Source organism: Protobothrops mucrosquamatus, unplaced genomic scaffold (assembly GCF_001527695.2).
Source record: "Protobothrops mucrosquamatus isolate PMUCROS unplaced genomic scaffold, P.Mucros_1.0 scaffold25, whole genome shotgun sequence".
NCBI lineage: Eukaryota > Metazoa > Chordata > Lepidosauria > Squamata > Viperidae > Protobothrops > Protobothrops mucrosquamatus.
The window spans coordinates 1,243,420-1,260,478 of record NW_015386410.1 but is presented as its reverse complement, the minus strand read 5'-3'; the positions used below and the strand labels follow the sequence as shown (position 1 = coordinate 1,260,478).

Below are 17,059 nucleotides of genomic sequence, written 5' to 3'. Positions count from 1 at the left end.
CTAATGACCCTCATTGTTATTGTTAGTCCGTTTGGTGATATCCACATCCAGTCCCTTTGAAGTAGGCTGAAGGAAGTGAGGGCCATAAAGCCCCTTTGTTCACCCCCTTCCCTTCATCGTATGACAGAATCCAGAGCAGGCAGAAATGCGGGTTTTCATAGTTGATAACTAGAGATGGAATATATTTGGATTCTGACATTAACAGTCTTTGAGGAGGCCTATTTCATTCCATGTTTGTGAAGCCCCCATTCCCACTCCAATATCCTTTTTACTTTTCCTATCTGTACAGAATGACAGTAACATTGTAATAAGCCATAATGTAGTTCTGGCGTAGCATGTTCTGATTTATAATCCCTGTGTACTACAAACCATGATTCATAGCTTAAAAGGTTGGCGAGCCAAGGGTATTGTGGTTTCACACTTGTGCCAGAGACAACAATGAAGGGACACCTGTTATCTATATCTGACTTCCTTTCCTCACAGATAAAAAGTTTAAGCCATCATTCTTCACTTGAAGAGTGAATACTCTTCAGTACTGTTTCCACAAATGCAAACATTCTTGTAAAATCTCTTGAGAAATCTGCCTTCACCTGGATAAACGAGGAAGTCACCTCCAAATTTGCTCCCAGTTGTGACATAATAACCTCGTTCCCAGAGGTCCTGGAAAATGCGGTAGCGCATCTCATGAAGCTCTTGACTAGCATAAGGCCAGAGCTGAGATGCTACGTGCCAGTCTACTTTTTCTTCTTGAGTTATCTGAGTCCATTCAGTGGGGAGCTGGATCGTCATTGATTCCCGGGGAAGCACAAAACAGGAACCAGACTCTGCAGGCTGTACAAGGGGATCTAAGAAAGGAAGAAGAGGTGATCTAATTTTTCATTTGAACGTCTTTAGTAAATGAACAGATTCCCTCACAGACACAATAGGCTTTACAAAAAACACCTTTCCTCAGGATTCAGCTGAACCAAAGTCCCTCAAAATTGTACAGTTATATTTTTCTCTGCATACAGGTAGTCCTCAACTTACAACCAATAGCTTAGCAACCATTCGATGTTCTAACAGACCTACCTGGGAGATACTTACAACCTGGATTGAAAGTTCCAATGGATGCCCCGTCACATGACCACACTTTGAGTGTTCAATAACCGGGCCACATTTGCAGTGTCCCAGGGTGATGTGACTTGTAAGGACCCACCCCACTTTGCATCTTAAGAAGACAGAACTCTTGGAATATTTCTTCCAACAGGCATCTTTATTAAGAGAAGATGGTTGCAGGCGTTCTAGACAGGACCTGGGGCCCAAGCCCTACGGTTCAAGTCTTTAAGTGTTCCCAAGCAGGCCCCCACCCCACCATCCTTCCAGCGACAATCCCAGGCATTACATTCCCACCCCCTTTTCCTCACGACCGGCGGAAGGGAAACTTCAGAGAGGAGTAGATGAAAGCTGATGGGCCCTATTGTTATGATCAGTCCTTTTGGTGCGATCCACATTCAGTCCCTTTGAAGTTGTAAGGAAGGAAGTGAGAGCCATAAAACCCCTTTGCTCATCCCCCTTCCCCTTCGTAGTATGACAGAATCCAGAGAGGGCAGAAATGGGGTTTCGATAACTAGAGATGAAATATAATTGGATTCTGACATCCTGCCCCCTTAAAAATAAGAGAGATCCACCTGAAAAGAAAACAAAACAGGCATAAAAGTTAGTCTGGCTTGTTAGGATACTCTGTGTGAAACTTCTTTAATAGCTTCGGGGCTCTGACATGACGTTTATGGACCCACTCGTTTTGTGAGGCAGGGAGGTGTTTCCATGCTACTAGGTACTGAGTCGCTCCATGATATCTCCTAGAATCTAGGATTTCCTTTATCTCGAAGTGTTGTTCGCCCTCCACCATGATTGCAGGTGGTGGTGGGGGATTTTTGGCCGTAACGATGACTGATGCTCTCTTTTCAGCAAGCTGCAATGAAAAATTGGGTGTATTTGCCTGAGATTTTTGGGTAATTCTAATTCTATTGTTACTGGGTTTATGATTCTTTCAATTGGAAAAGGCCCTATATATTTTGGAGGTTCAAAAAATGTCCCAACATCCCTGAAATCCATAAAACATCTATTCATGTGGTAAAGAGGATATTACTTACCACATCCGAGTTGGGAAAAAAATAGCCGAACACGAAACATACGGACGGATCGAAGTAGATCACGAAAAGATTGATAACCGGTCCACAAAACATTAACATCCATCCATTCTTTCAGTGATGGGATCACCGGTTCGTTTCGGATTAGTTCTGGCATGGGGTTGAAACTTTGACCGGTGGCTATTTGAAAAGGAGTGTAACCTTTGCTGGAGTGGACTGCATTATTGTAGGCAACTTCTGCGAAAGGGAGTAGGTCCGTCCAATCGGACTGTTGGAAATTAAGAAAGCATCTTAAATATTGCTCAAGTACTGAGTTCGATTTTTCCAATTGACCATTCGACTGTGGTTGATGGCTAGATGTCAGTCCCTGAGTGGTCCCTAAGAGGGATAAAAGTTCCTTCCAAAATGCAGACGTAAATTGCACTCCCCTATCAGATATGATGCGTTGGGGTGCCCCATGCAATCTGTAAATATGCTGGACGAAAAGTTTCGCAAAGGCTTTTGCGGTGGGAATCATTTGGCAAGGGATAAAGTGCACCTGTTTGGAAAACAAGTCCGTGACCATCCAGACAACAGTATTCCCATTGCTTTCTGGTAATTCCACTATAAAATCCATGGCTATTTCCCTCCAGGGGGCTGAGGGATTTGCCACTGTTTGTAACAGTCCAGGCGATTTCCCTTGCAACCTCTTTGCAGTTGCACACTTTGGGCAGCTGGCCACGTAACTTTCTATGTCCTTTTTTATGGATGGCCACCAAAATTGCCGTTTAATTAAGTGTAATGTTTTTACAAATCCAAAATGCCCTGCTGATTTTGTGTCGTGGCAAAGCTGCATGAATGTGACTCTTTTCCCCCACCCAAGGCAGTCCGTCTCTCATTGTGCACACGTGTTCATTTTTCTGGAACCACTCATCTGTTTCCAAACTTTTCAGGAATTAATTCCGGTGTGGTTTTAATTTTGCTTGGGCTCTGGTGGTTACTGGCGCTGCCAGTTGTGATTCTACCATCATCAGTTTAGAGTCGGTGGCTCGCGTGCTGTTATATTGGGGCATGCGAGATAGTGCATCTGCCAGGAAGTTCTTTCCCCCCGGCAAATGCTTGAGCGTAAATTGGAACTGGTGAAAATGCTGGGACCAGCGGGCTTGCTTGGGGTTGAGCTTCCTGGGTATTTTCAGGGCTTCCAAATTTTTGTGGTCTGTCCACACCTGGAAAGGGATTTTGTTGCCTTCAAGGAACTGGCGCCACGTGAGTAATGACCAACGTATCCTGTATGCCTTTCTCCCACACGGGCCAGCACTGTTCCGTTTCCGTGAGTTTCTTGGATGTATACGCACAGGGTTGCAATACCCCTTCATTGTTTTCTTGTAATAGTACAGCCCCCACTGCCACATCACTTGCATCCGCCTGTATTACGAAGGGCTTATCCATGTCTGGGTGCCTCAGTACTGGTTCGGCAGAAAAAAGTCTCTTTAATCTCTCAAACACTGCTTGGCACTCCATTGTCCATGTTAGTGGCTGGCTAGGTTTTACTGAGGATGCTCCCTTCGTTTTTAGTAAGTTCGTGAGGGGCAGAGCTATCTGGGCAAATGAGGGGATGAATTGGCGGTAAAAGTTTGCGAAGCCCAGGAAGCTTTGCAGTTGCTTTCTTGTGCGGGGTGGTGCCCATTCTAATACTGCTGTCAAGCCCTCCCGGGCCCGACACACAAAAAGGGGGGACACCATGGTGACGGAGGAGGAGAACCAGCACGGGATCCCAGCGGCTCACCAATCTGGACGAAAGAGCTGCGGATCCTCCGGCAACCGGTCTAAACGCTGAAAGGCATAAGAACTGTTCCGAATAACTTTGGACGCCGCGTATGTGCAGAAACGCTGCTGAGCATGCGCAGAAGACGGACAAGCCGCCGAACAGCTGATGAGCGGCAAGCCGATGAACAGCTGACGGGCGGTAGCCGGCAATTGCGGCTAATCGTCAAGGGCGTCCCAGAGAAACCTCAGAAGTGAATGAGGATTTCTCTAATTAATGCCGGGTGCTGGTTGGACGATATGAGGGCGGGGTGTAGTATGTCAGGCAGAGGTGTGGCAGGAGCGTGACTAGGCACTGGTTAAGGAAGGGTGGGGTTGTAATTAGTAACGGGTGGGGTAGTAATTACGGGAGTGTATTTAAACGACGCTGGGAGGCAGTTGCTCCCAGTGCAAACTTTGTAAAGCATAGAACCTGATTGCCAAGGTCTGTGTAATCGTCATCGCTTTACCTCAAGTAAACTGGAATTGGACGAAGGTGTTTCTGCATTATCCTTTTCCTTCACATGTCCGGTAAGGAAAGCTACCAGAAAGTTTGTGCAACCCTTTTTACACCTGCTTATAGAATCCCCTCAGTTTCTTTGCTTGTGTCTTACATTCCCATTGTCTCCTGTGCCTAACTTAATTGTTGAACTGACTTTGGGTGGTGTAGGTTGCTTTTTGAATTATGGCTGAAGGTGTGCAGGATGTTACTCCTGGTGAGGCTGACCATGATGAGGTCCAAGGAGAGGAGGTGAGAACAAAACCTCCTGTTGCTGAACAACCATCAGTATGGCCAAAGGTGGTGGAGCCCAGCCCAGTAAACCCTCCAGCCGATATCCCAGGGTCCCAAGGAATGGCAACAAGTGGCCATAGCCTTTCCGGTGAATGGTGGCGAAGTCCAATAGTGACTGGGACACCAGAGGGTTATGGAGTTGGACCAGGGGAGGACGGTCGAATAACCTCCCAGTGGCGGGAACGACGTGTGACTAATGAGGAAGAGGAGGACTGGAGCTATGCCACAGCTCCTGGGCAGACTACCATTGACCTCTTACGTGAGCAGTTTGGAGAAGGAGGGTACCAGGACGCATCATCCTGGCAACGATGGGCCCCAGGGCCAGAAACAATGCCATGGTCACAGGCCAGCTCCTCCTCCACACAATCAGCCACTGGATGGTTTAGGTTGGCAAGTTCGAGGTTGAAACTTGGTTCCAGCCGTGGGGGTGACTCCTACCAAGGGAGGGTTGATAAGCAAGGTCCTAATCAACATACAGATAGGTCACGAGGGGAAGAGCCTGGGAAACCTTCAGCAGTTCCAGCTCGGGAAGCCAGATCAGGCCCCGGGGTCCCGATCTCAAGGGGATTAGAGACAAATGTACCGGGGGGAGGAGTTTTTGTAGGTCCTTCACCAGCACCGGGATGGGGTTCTGGGCCGTGGCAACAGGGGTCTATCTGGGGTCCTCCACCTCTCAACATTACATATGATGGGAACCCAGATAGGCTGGCCCTTTTCCTAAGCCAAACCATTGGACATATGGACCGATACGGCCATCTGTACCCATCTCAGTGGGCTATGGTAGGAGCAGTTACAGCAGCCCTACAGGGAGAGGCTATGGAATGGGTGGCCAACTTACATAGCAACCAGCTCGGGAGCTAGCAATTGTCGGAACATTCCTGGGGGCCCTCCGGACACGGTTTGAAGATGTTTCCAGGATCCGAAGGGCTGAAGGGGAGGTATTGGGTATAAAGCAAAGAGGCCGGCCGGCGGCAGAGTATGTTAGGGAATTTCGACGAGTGGCTAGCAAGTTACGGACCTGGCCTGAACGCCTGTTGGTACACCAGTTTCGGGCTGGACTGGATAGGGACCTGCGATAGGCCTGTGTCTACCGGGGGATTCCCGATAAATTACAAGCATGGTTCCAGATAGTCACGGACTTGGACACGGGGTTACAGGAGTTCCGTCCAAGGAGTGACATTCAGCAGGGACTACGAAGGAATCCGGAACGACCCCGGCCTATAGATCCAGTGTCTGCTCCACCTGGCGGATTACCTCGTCCAACTTTCTGTTGTTTTCGGTGCAACCTGCCAGGGCATCGAGCTGCAGAATGCCCCAAACCGCTTCCTAAGGGAAGGGTAGAAGTGGGGGGGAAAAGTACACCGAGAAAAATCCCTGAAAGATCGAGGGCAGCACAACAACATATCGAAGGTCCAAGGCCGCGAGGGGAGAGGTCGAACACCGGTGAAGGGACCAGCGGTGGGAGACCCCCACTGTTTGTATACGATGAGGATGTAAAGACATCAGAAGACCCCATGGTAAGTGAGCCCATTCATCCATTCATCCTACCTATTACAATCACTAGTACATATTCGGGACATCGAAGACAGTGTAACGCCCTCCTTGATACTGGGTGTACTAGATGTCTTATTAGTGAACATATAGTACGACAAACAGGCATTAGAGTGAGGCCCTTACACACACCAGTACGATTTGAGCAAGTAGACGGGTCCTTACTAGGGGGTGTACCGGCTACCTATATCACCGAGCCTGTACGTTTGGAGTTAGGGGAACATTGGGAGATAATACGATTTGTAGTAGTTCCGTCTATGACGGAAAATGTTATTTTAGGGTTAGCCTGGTTGGACAAATGGGGTCCAACCATCTGGTGGGAAGGAGGGTATCGAAGAGTGCGTATTGGTGTAGGTCCTCAGCCAGCCCCTCATGAGCAAGTGAAAAGAGGGGAGGAGATTGTACCTGACCAAGTAATCAGGGAGGAGGGGAAGGTTGATTTTCCATCAGAATATACCGACCTCGCAGATGTGTTTAATGAACAGGAATGCGATGTGCTACCACCTCATCGTTCAACCAATTGTGCCATCAATATGATGGCAGGGGCAACCCTCCCGAAGCCTCGTATGTATGCTATGACCCCTAATGAGATGGCGGAGTTGAGGAGGTACATGGACAAAAACCTAGCAAGAGGTTTTATCCAACCTGCCCAGTCTCGGGTCGCGGCTCCTGTTTTATTCAAGGAGAAAAAGGACGGGGGGTTGCAGTTGTGTGTGGACTTTTGGGGTCTAAATGGAGTCTGTGTGGAAAAATTATATCCCCTTCCACTCATGAAAGACCTTTTGGCCCATTTAGCAAAAGGAAGAATCTTTACTAAATTAGATTTACGGGAGGCATACTACCGGGTACGTATAAAGGAAGGGGATGAGTGGAAGACCGCATTTAAGAGTCCATTGGGAAGCTATCAATATAGAGTAATGCCGTTTGGGTTACAGGGGGCCCCTGCTGTGTTTATGCAGCTTATAAATGAGGTACTGCATGAACATTTGTACCGAGGGGTTCTTGTATACCTTGATGACACCTTTATATATTCGGCCAACAAGGAAGACCATGTGCAGTTGGTCCGACAAGTACTACGCAAACTCCTCGATGCACAATTATACGTTAAACTATCAAAGTGCGCATTCCATCAAAGTAAATTAGATTACCTAGGGTACAGAATATCTGGAGGAGGGGTGGAAATGGATCCAACAAAGGTGCAGGCTGTCTTAGACTGGCAACCACCATGAACGCGTCGGCAATTGCAAAGCTTCCTCGGCTTTGCGAATTTTTACAGACAATTTATTCCATCTTTTGCTAAAGTGGCATTACCATTAACAGAGTTATTACGTACAAAGAGTACAGGTAACAAGCCCAGTCCAAATCAGCCATTACCCTGGTCACTCAAGTGCCAACAAGCATTTGAGAGTTTAAAGATCTTGTTTTCGAGGGAACCCGTCTTACGGCATCCCAGTCCAGATGAACCTTTTGTAGTACAGACAGACGCAAGTGATGTGGCTGTAGGAGCTGTGCTTTTACAAAGGAATGAACAAGGGAGATTGCAACCTTGTGTGTTCACCTCTCGTAAATTAACCAACACTGAGCGAGGGTGGGCGATTTGGGAGAAGGAGGCATACGCAGAAAGGTGGGCGTTAGCCATATGGCGTCACTTTCTAGAAGGAGCAAAAGAAACATTTGAAGTGTGGACTGACCACAAAAATTTGGAAGCACTACAAACGCCCAGACGACTTGCTCCGAAACACGTGAGATGGGCGTTATATTTCCAACGTTTCAAATTTCAACTAAAATATGTACCGGGGGGGAGGAACTGTCTTGCGGATGCGTTATCTAGAAAACCACAGTACCATAGTCAACGGGAGGAGGTGGTTCAAGCCCTTATACCTCCAATGGTACAATCCACAGATATAATTCTGGTGGTACGATCTGTGGAAGACATGGTACAGACTCTGCAAGGCGCTCTTCCAGGTGATCCATGGTTAGCGAGCCATCCCCGTATTCTCACTATGAGAGACGGATTAGCATGGAAGGGTGAGAAAATATATATCCCACAAGCCCTACGGGTGGGGATTCTCAGGCGTGGCCACGATGTTAAGTCAGCTGGTCATTTTGGGTTTTTAAAAACCCTACACCTGCTCAAACGACAATTTTGGTGGCCAGGTATGAAAACAGATGTAGAAAATTACGTTCGGGAATGTTCCATGTGTGCGACTACAAAACCACGGATAGGCAAACCGTCAGGCTTACTACAAGAAGTGTCTGATCCTAACCATCCCTGGGAAGAGATCGGTATGGATTTTATAGTCGATCTACCAGCCAGCCACGGGAACACAGTCATATGGACGGTGATAGACCTGTTTTCAAAACAGGCTCATTTTATACCCTGCAAAGGATTACCATCAGCCAGGCGCCTGGCAAAACTATTTATAACGCATGTCTATCGCCTACATGGAGTACCTCGTCGCATCATATTAGATCGTGGAGTGCAATTCACCGCCCGATTCTGGAGAAATTTCATCACGTCTATTGGTTCGTCTCAAGGGCTAAGTTCCGCATTCCACCCCAGTACAAACGGAGCAGCTGAACGTGCCAATACAATGGTAGAACGATATCTTAGATGTTATATCAATTAGCAGCAGACAAATTGGGCAGATCTTCTACCATTCGCTGATGTAGCGTATAATAACACCCTCCACAGCAGCACAGGATTTACTCCGTTCCGGGTGGTACACGGAATAGAGTTTGTCCCTATCCCCGAACTACCTCAGAGAGATACTGGGTCACAACAACCGAACGATTGGATGCACCAGATCAAAAATGTGTGGAAATCGGTTAAGAAGGCAATACAGAAGGCGGAACAATCAGCAAAGAGACAAGCCGACAAAAAGAGAAGTCCACAAAAACCATTTCAAATCAGCGAGAAAGTATACCTGTCCACTAAATATATAAAGCTACGCAGGCCATGTAAAAAGCTGGGGCCAAAATATATCAGGCCTTTTACAATAGAAAGGGTTATCAATCCAGTGACTGTATGATTAAAATTGCCTCGCAGCCTTGGTAGGGTGTACCCAGTCTTCCACAGTGGATTACTAAAGCCGGTAACAAAACCTTCCTTTGGGCAAGTACAACCCCCTGGTCAAGTGGGGGGAGGTCATTATGAAATCGAGAAATTACTCGATTCACGGTATCGACGGGGTTGGTTACAATACCTAGTATTATGGAAGGGGTACCCAATGTCGGAGGCATCATGGGTAAGGGAGGCAGACGATGCCCCACGACTAGTACGCAGATATCACCGTAAATATCCCCAAAAGCCAGGGGGGAGGGGAGATGTAACCCCAGCCCTAACACCAACCTAACTATATGTGTATTACCATTTCCAGAAGAACACTTGGTAGAGGGGCCGCCTGTCAAGCCATCCCGGGCTCGACACACAAAAAGGGGGGACAGCATGGTGACGGAGGAGGAGAACCAGCACGGGATCCCAGCGGCTCACCAATCTGGACGAAAGAGCTGCGGATCCTCCGGCAACCGGTCTAAACGCTGAAAGGCATAAGAACTGTTCCGAATAACTTTGGACGCCGCACATGCGCAGAAACGCTGCCGAGCATGCGCAGAAGACGGACAAGCTGCCGAACAGCAGATGAGCGGCAAGCCGATGAACAGCTGACGGGCGGTAGCCGGCAATTGCGGCTAATCATCAAGGGCGTCCCAGAGAAACCTCAGAAGTGAATGAGGATTTCTCTAATTAACGCCGGGTGCTGGTTGGACAATATGAGGGCGGGGTGTAGTATGTCAGGTAGAGGTGTGGCAGGAGCGTGACTAGGCACTGGTTAAGGAAGGGTGGGGTTGTAATTAGTAACGGGTGGGGTAGTAATTACGGGAGTGTATTTAAACGATGCTGGGAGGCAGTTGCTCCCAGCACAAACTTTGTAAAAGCATAGAACCTGATTGCCAGGTCTGTGTAATCGTCATCGCTTTACCTCAAGTAAACTGGAATTGTTGGACGAAGGTGTTTCTGCGTTATCCTTTTCCTTCACATGTCCGGTAAGGAAAGCTATCAACTGCTCTGACCTTCTCTGGGTCCATTTCAATGCCCTGTGGGGATATGCGATAACCTAGGTAGTCTATCCTTTCCTGGTGGAATTCGCATTTCGAGAGTTTGGTATATAGGTGGGCGGCTCGCAGTTTCTTTAAAACCACTCTGACTAGGTTGATATGTTCCTCTTTTGATTCGGTGAAGATAAGAATGTCGTCTAAGTAAACCAGGACCCCCTTAAATAGGTGCTCCCTTAGAAAGTCATTGATTAATTGCATAAATACTGTGGGGGGCCCTTGTAATCCAAATGGCAAGACTTTGAATTGGTAGCACCCCATTGGGCAGTTAAATGCGGTCTTCCATTCATCCCCTTCCTTAATTCTCACGCGATAGTAAGCTTCCCTTAGGTCTAGTTTAGAAAAAAATTTCCCTTTCAAGAGGTGTGACAACATGTCCTTCATGAGCGGCAGGGGGTATAGGTTGTTTTCACTGATTGTATTCAGGGACCTATAATCCACGCATAAGCGTAAAGTGCCGTCCTTCTTCTCTCTAAAGAGGACCGGGGCAGCCACTTTAGGCTTGGCTGGCTCAATGAACCCCCTTTCTAGGTTTTTCTTTATGAATCTTTCCATTTCCTCCTTCTCCTTTGGGCTCATGGAGTATAATCTGGGCTTCGGGAGTTTTGCCCCAGGCTTGAATTCAATGGCACAGTTCGTGGGTCGGCGGGGGGGGGGGAGCTCATCCGCCCTCTCCTCACTGAAAACTTCAGCAAGATCTCTGTATTCCTCTGGTATTTCTAGTAGTCCCTTTTCCTCTCCCATGGATGCTTTTTCTGTTCTAAATTTTGGTAGCTCCCCTTGGGATTTTAAGTCCATAGGGTCCCCTTTCGGGAATTTGATTTCTGCCGTCCTCCAATTCACCCAGAGGTTCCATTTTTTTAACCATTCCATCCCTAGGATCATTGGGTATTCCATGCCTGGGGTCACTACAAACGTTACGTCTTCCTCATGTTTGCCCAGGGAGAGGTGTATTGGTAAAGTGGCTAGGGTAGCTGGCACCCTCCCCCCCCCTGCTATGGACTCATCTAACTGGCCAAATGAGATTGGTTGTTCCAGTCTCCTCGACGGAATGCCCAGATTCCCCACTAGCGTCGGGCTAATGAGGCAGTGGGTGCAGCCAGAGTCTATTAAGTCTTTCACCTTCAGGGCTTCGGGCACGGGGGGTATTAATATAGTCACTGTCTTGAGAATGGGTGCGATGCGTCCACTTACCAGGGGTTCGCCCTCCGAGCTGTCGTCTGAGATGTCCACCGGCCCTGCAGTATAGGCTGGAGTTCTTTCCCCCTGATGAGCAGAGGTGGGGGATTCCATAGCCTCCATCATTCTCATGGTAGATTCTTTTGGCTTAGCTGGAGACTTTCCAGATTTGCTGGCCGGTGATCTGTCTGGGTTGTGCTGGGGGGCTTTTGAGTGGCATTCTACAGCCTTATGCCCTTCTCTCCCGCACTTGAAACACCCCATTTGCTTCTTGGCCATAGCCAATGGTTTCACTGGTTCACGTGTCAACTCAGGCGGTGAGCGGCTCCATTGTTTTCCTTGGCAGTGCCTCTTCAGTAGGTCAATCTCTGCTTCCTCTGCCAGGACGTACCATTCATCAAGTTGGTGTGGGTCCCCTCGGGGCAGGCAAGCATCATATAGGTCATAATTTAGTCCGTCTTTGAAATGGCTAAGGAGGATGTCTTCTGGCCAGTTCAGTTTGCTGGCAATGGCCCGGAATTCTTGTGTATATTCGGCTACCGGGCGTTTGCCTTGCCTCATCGTTTTGATCCTTTCGTGGGCTTTGTGATCAGCCAGGGGGTCCTCAAATCGCCTTCTCAGAGAGGACATGAAACTGTTGAAGTCGTTGAGCTCTGGGGCATTGGAGTCGTGCAAGTTCACCACCCAATCTGCAGCCGGCCTTTCCAGGGCAGATTGCATGATCCGGATACGGGCTTTGTCGCTGGGGATGTGCCGCCCGTATTCCTCCATGTAGCTGAGGACTTGGGTTAGGAAAAACCCCGAGCGTGTCGGCTCCCCCTTGAATCTCACGTCCAGCGGCGGGAGTCTTTGAATGGATCGGTGCCTTCGTTGTCGGTGGTAGTGTCTTCCATCCAGATCACCATCTGCGGGTCGGTGGGGAGTGGGGACTACTGAATCAGCAGACGTCTCCGGGGCTGCAGGTTCCACTTCCCCCTCGGTGTCGCTCTCGTTGCGGCTCCAGGAGCTGGGGCGGCCGTAGGGCTCAGAATTCTCATCTCCTAGGGAGCTGAGGGTTCTCTTCATCAGGTCGATAGCTTTCTCTAGGATCCAGCCCGAGTACGGTGCCCAGCTCCCTTCCTCCTCACTTGCGTGCAGGGATTTCTCAATCTCCTGCTTCCATTCTGGTTGTTTGGGCCCCCCGTCTCAGGGTCACCTTTCTTGATTTCTTTTCCCACTTACCTTTCTTTCCAACGCCCATTGACCACCGAGGTTTGTGGTCCCGTGTCTCCACCACCTCTTCTCCTGAGGAATCTGACCTCTCAGATCCCGACATCTGGCAGGGTTTCACTTCGGGGCAGCGGCTCCCTTTCCGGGGACTTTTCTCCCTTCCCTGCTCCGTCGTCTGACATGGTAATTTTTGCAAAGTCCCCCGGGCAAGGTTTTCCCTTCCAGGTGGACTAATTCTGCAGGTCCTGTCTAATGTAAGGACCCACCCCACTTTGCATCTTAAGAAGACAGAATTCTTGGAATATTTCTTCCAACAGGCATCTTTATTAAGAGAAGATGGTTGCAGGCGTTCTAGACAGGACCTGGGGCCCAAGCCCTATGGTTCAAGGTTTTAAGTGTTCCCAAGCAGCCCCCCACCCCACCGTCCTTCCAGCGACAATCCCAGGCATTACATTTCCACCCCCTTTTCCTCACGGCCGGCGGAAGGGAAACTTCAGAGAGTAGATGAAAGCTGATGGGCCCTATTGTTATGATCAGTCCTTTTGGTGCGATCCACATTCAGTCCCTTTGAAGTTGTAAGGAAGGAAGTGAGAGCCATAAAACCCCTTTGCTCATCTCCCTTCCCCTTCGTAGTATGACAGAATCCAGAGAGGGCAGAAATGGGGTTTTCCATAGTTGATAACTAGAGATGAAATAGACTTCATTTTACAACAGTTTTGCCAAGAACTGACATTTACTTCCAATTTTCAGCCAAATCGTGTCCATGGCAAACCACTGGTTTGCTTAATGACCCTGGTGTTTGCTTAATGACCATCACAAACAACCACGCTATGACTGTGATGAGCAGTCTCCATTATGGTTGTAACTAGTGGACTGTGTAATTTTTTTTCAATCAAATATTGAAAAATAAGAATTTTGTCACTTTCGTCATAAATAAAATTCCACTTTGTATGCCCAACTCTCTGTCACTGTAAATTCAAGGCTAGCAACGGTGACATCAAACAGGAGAAAGCATGGGCAGAACTGTAGAGCAGGAGGTTCTATGGTATTAGTAGTAGTAAATATCAATGGCTAAATCTAATCTTAGATCTACTGCTGTGATGGGTCAAAATATGCTCCTGGGTGTGAATATTACATCAAGCAGCTCATAATGCTAAGAGCTGTCAGGAGGATAGTTTGGGAGCAGAAATATGTGTCAAGGTATTGATTTAACAGCTAAACCAGCTAATGTAATGTAAGATTTAAGATGGAATGATGGGAATGACTCAGCAGGGTCTGTGTCTCTTTAAGAGCCTTTGTATAAAGGGAAGGCTCTGCTGATGTGTTCTCTCTCTTACGTTTCCTGCTGTAACTGTGGTTTGTTGGATCCTGCTGTATTAGCACGTGTATGTATATTGTTCCTGATGTATGATATTGTAGATAGTGTAAAATAAACCACCATTTAATATAGACCATTGTTTACTCCTGGGTTATCTCACACAATAAGACTGTGCTTGCTCTAACAATATGTAGGCAGAATTCTTGGGACATCCTAGTCTGCAGGATCCAATTTGGATCAGTCACCGAGACCAGAGGTGTTGTCTTGTGAGCTTTTAGACTCCTGCTGGAGCCCATCCTCGGGGATCTTCTTCTAGAAAAGTTTGCTAGAGAACAGACACTCCGCTAGAGAGAAGTTCCCTGAGGATGGGCTCCAGCAGGAGTCTGAAAGCTCAGAAGGCAAAACCCTCGGGTCTCAGTGACCGATCCAGATTGGATCCTGCAACATTATCCAGGGTCACGTATATTCGTCTTCATTAGTGACATCCTACTCTGCTTAAGCACCAACTTCATTTAACAATAAAAAAATTGTCCAACCTGTCCAGTGGTTTTATGGGCTTTCAGGGTTCCTAAACCCCAAATGAAACGTTACAATAACCAAATATACACATTAGCTCACCTCCTCCTTCTCCTTTCCATTGCCATTTCTTTGCTCAGCCCTGGGTTATATGGTCTGCAAGAGACTCCAGTATGGTTTTCTTCTGTTCTGCAGAGAGCCTCAACTGCTCCTGGTAGTTCTCCTCTAGCTCTTTCTCATAGGCAACCGCTTTCTCTGGGAATAAGGTGTCCTGAAGACACAAAAGCAGCAAGCTCAGTATGGTCAATATAAGCAACCTTGCAGTCAGGTTGGCCATGCTGGTTAGTGTTACTGGAAGGGGACATGATTGACAAGCATTATTCCTTTCTCTGAGCTCCAGAATAATCCAAGTCAGAGCTCTAAAATAAACCTTGTCTTATTTGCAGCAAAATGAGGTACCTCTTTATACACACATACACCCTCTGGATCAGGGGTCCCCAACCCCTGGTCTGTGGACCAGTACCGGGCCACGGCATGCCAGTAACCGGGCTGCACAAGCAAGCAAAGCCCCATCCACGGGATGCAGGCAGCACACAAAACCACGCACTCTCTGGTCCACAGAAAAACCTCTCTCCACAGAACCGGTCCCTGGTGCCCAAAAGGTTGGGGACCTCTGCTGTGGATCATACATGGAAACATTCACTGCCAGCTGAAAAGTAACATAAAACAAAAGGATCTATTGAAATTGCTTTGGAATTTTTACTAGCTTCTTTTTTTCCCCCCAAACACAACATTTTGGATAGCTCCTATTGGCAGTTTGAAATGGTACTCACCCATTAGTACTTAATTCTGCTGCACAAATAGGTCAGGAAGAGAAACTATAAAACATAAAACTGGTGCTAACTTCTTGGATATTCCAGCTGTGATGTTACACTGATGTCTGAGCTTATTTTGCTTTATTGCACAGCTGGGGAGGAAGGGGCAGAAAAAAGGGATAACTGGCTGTTGGAAAAAAAGCTGATACTACGTCGTAATTTCATTGCTGGAAGAAATTACAAATAGTCTTCGAGTTACAACCATTTGTTTAGTGACCATTCAAAGTTACAGCAGCACTGAAAAAATTGACTTACAACTGGTCCTCGAACTTGTGACTGTCAGAGTCCCACAGTCATGTGATCAAATCTGGGTGCTTGGCAACTGGCATGTATTTATGACAGTTGTAGCATCCTGGGGTCACGTGATCGCCATTTGTGACCTTCCCAGTCACCTTTCAACAAGCAAAGTCAATGTGAGACCGCCAGATTTACTTAATGACTGTGGCGATTCACTTAATAACTGCTGTGATTCATTTAACAACTATGGCAAAAAAGATCATACCATTGGGTGCAGCTCACTTAACAACCAGCTTGCTTAGCAATGGATATTTTGGGCTCAATTGCGGTTGTAAGTCAAAGCCTACCAATAGAGGAATGTCTCAAAAACATGTAGATCAGGGGTCCTCAAACTTGGCCACTTTAAGACTTGTGGACTTCAACTCCCAGAATGGCATGGCTGGCTGGGGAATTCTGGGAGTTGAAGTCCACAAGTCTTAAAGTGGCCAAGTTTGAGGACCCCTGATGTAGATGATTGATCTCTGCACTTTGCAAAGTTTGGGAACTGGGGAGTTTATCCTTCACTTCTAAGTCAAAAGTCAAAGGTGGGTTAAACCATTACCTGGTTCTTCCCATCGCCAAGGGACTGAGAGGGGCTCCTAACCAGGGTTGCCAACCCCTTTTCCAATAACAGCCAAGCCTCTTCGGGAAGCAATTCCAAGGGCAGCCCAAGCCTCACGTTCTGCCGTGGCTTCCGAGGCAATGCCCCCACCAGCACGCTGACAATGCGATGTTCCTCTCGGATTCGCTGTGCATCTGCGTAGCTCCACACAAATGCCTTCCCCTCTAAGAGGTAGATTCGGATCATGCCTGAGCCTGCAACATCAGAAAAGGATTGAAGTAACAAGCTATTCAGGTATTTTTGATATGGAAGGTGGAAGGCTCAGCTATTCCTGGGGATTTCCTAGTAAGCTTACAACCAAAGGGCGGTTTTTAACACAAACAAGGCTCTCATTTTCCTTTCCACTAGAAAGCTCACTAATGAGGCTACCAATGGCCACTGCAGATCTTGAGACTTTTATTAAGGAGCCCTTCAATCTGGGTTAGGCTTAGCTGAATAGACCGGAGTCAGTTGTTCTTAGAGCTGCCTTGTCAAAAGTTCTTTTCTGAGAAATAGGCAACAGATATTTCAAAAGGAGTCCGCACGTTCCACTAAGAGCTAAGAGTAAACCACAGGTAACAGTCTAATGGATGGGGGCTGCACCAGATGGCTTGGTTGCATGCTAACCTCTTAACAGATGGAGGAGGAGGAGGAAGAAGAAAAGGAGAAGTGTCTGCAGCTAAATTGTCCCAATTTGCATATTTACCTGAAAGTAGG

At 47.6% G+C, this 17,059-nt stretch overlaps 1 pseudogene; it reads right to left on the bottom strand.

The window, feature by feature from the left end:
• Window positions 1–16,549, bottom strand: part of LOC107283109 — a 19,758-nt pseudogene extending 3,209 nt beyond the window's left edge.
• Between the last annotated feature and the right edge of the window lie 510 nt (window positions 16,550–17,059).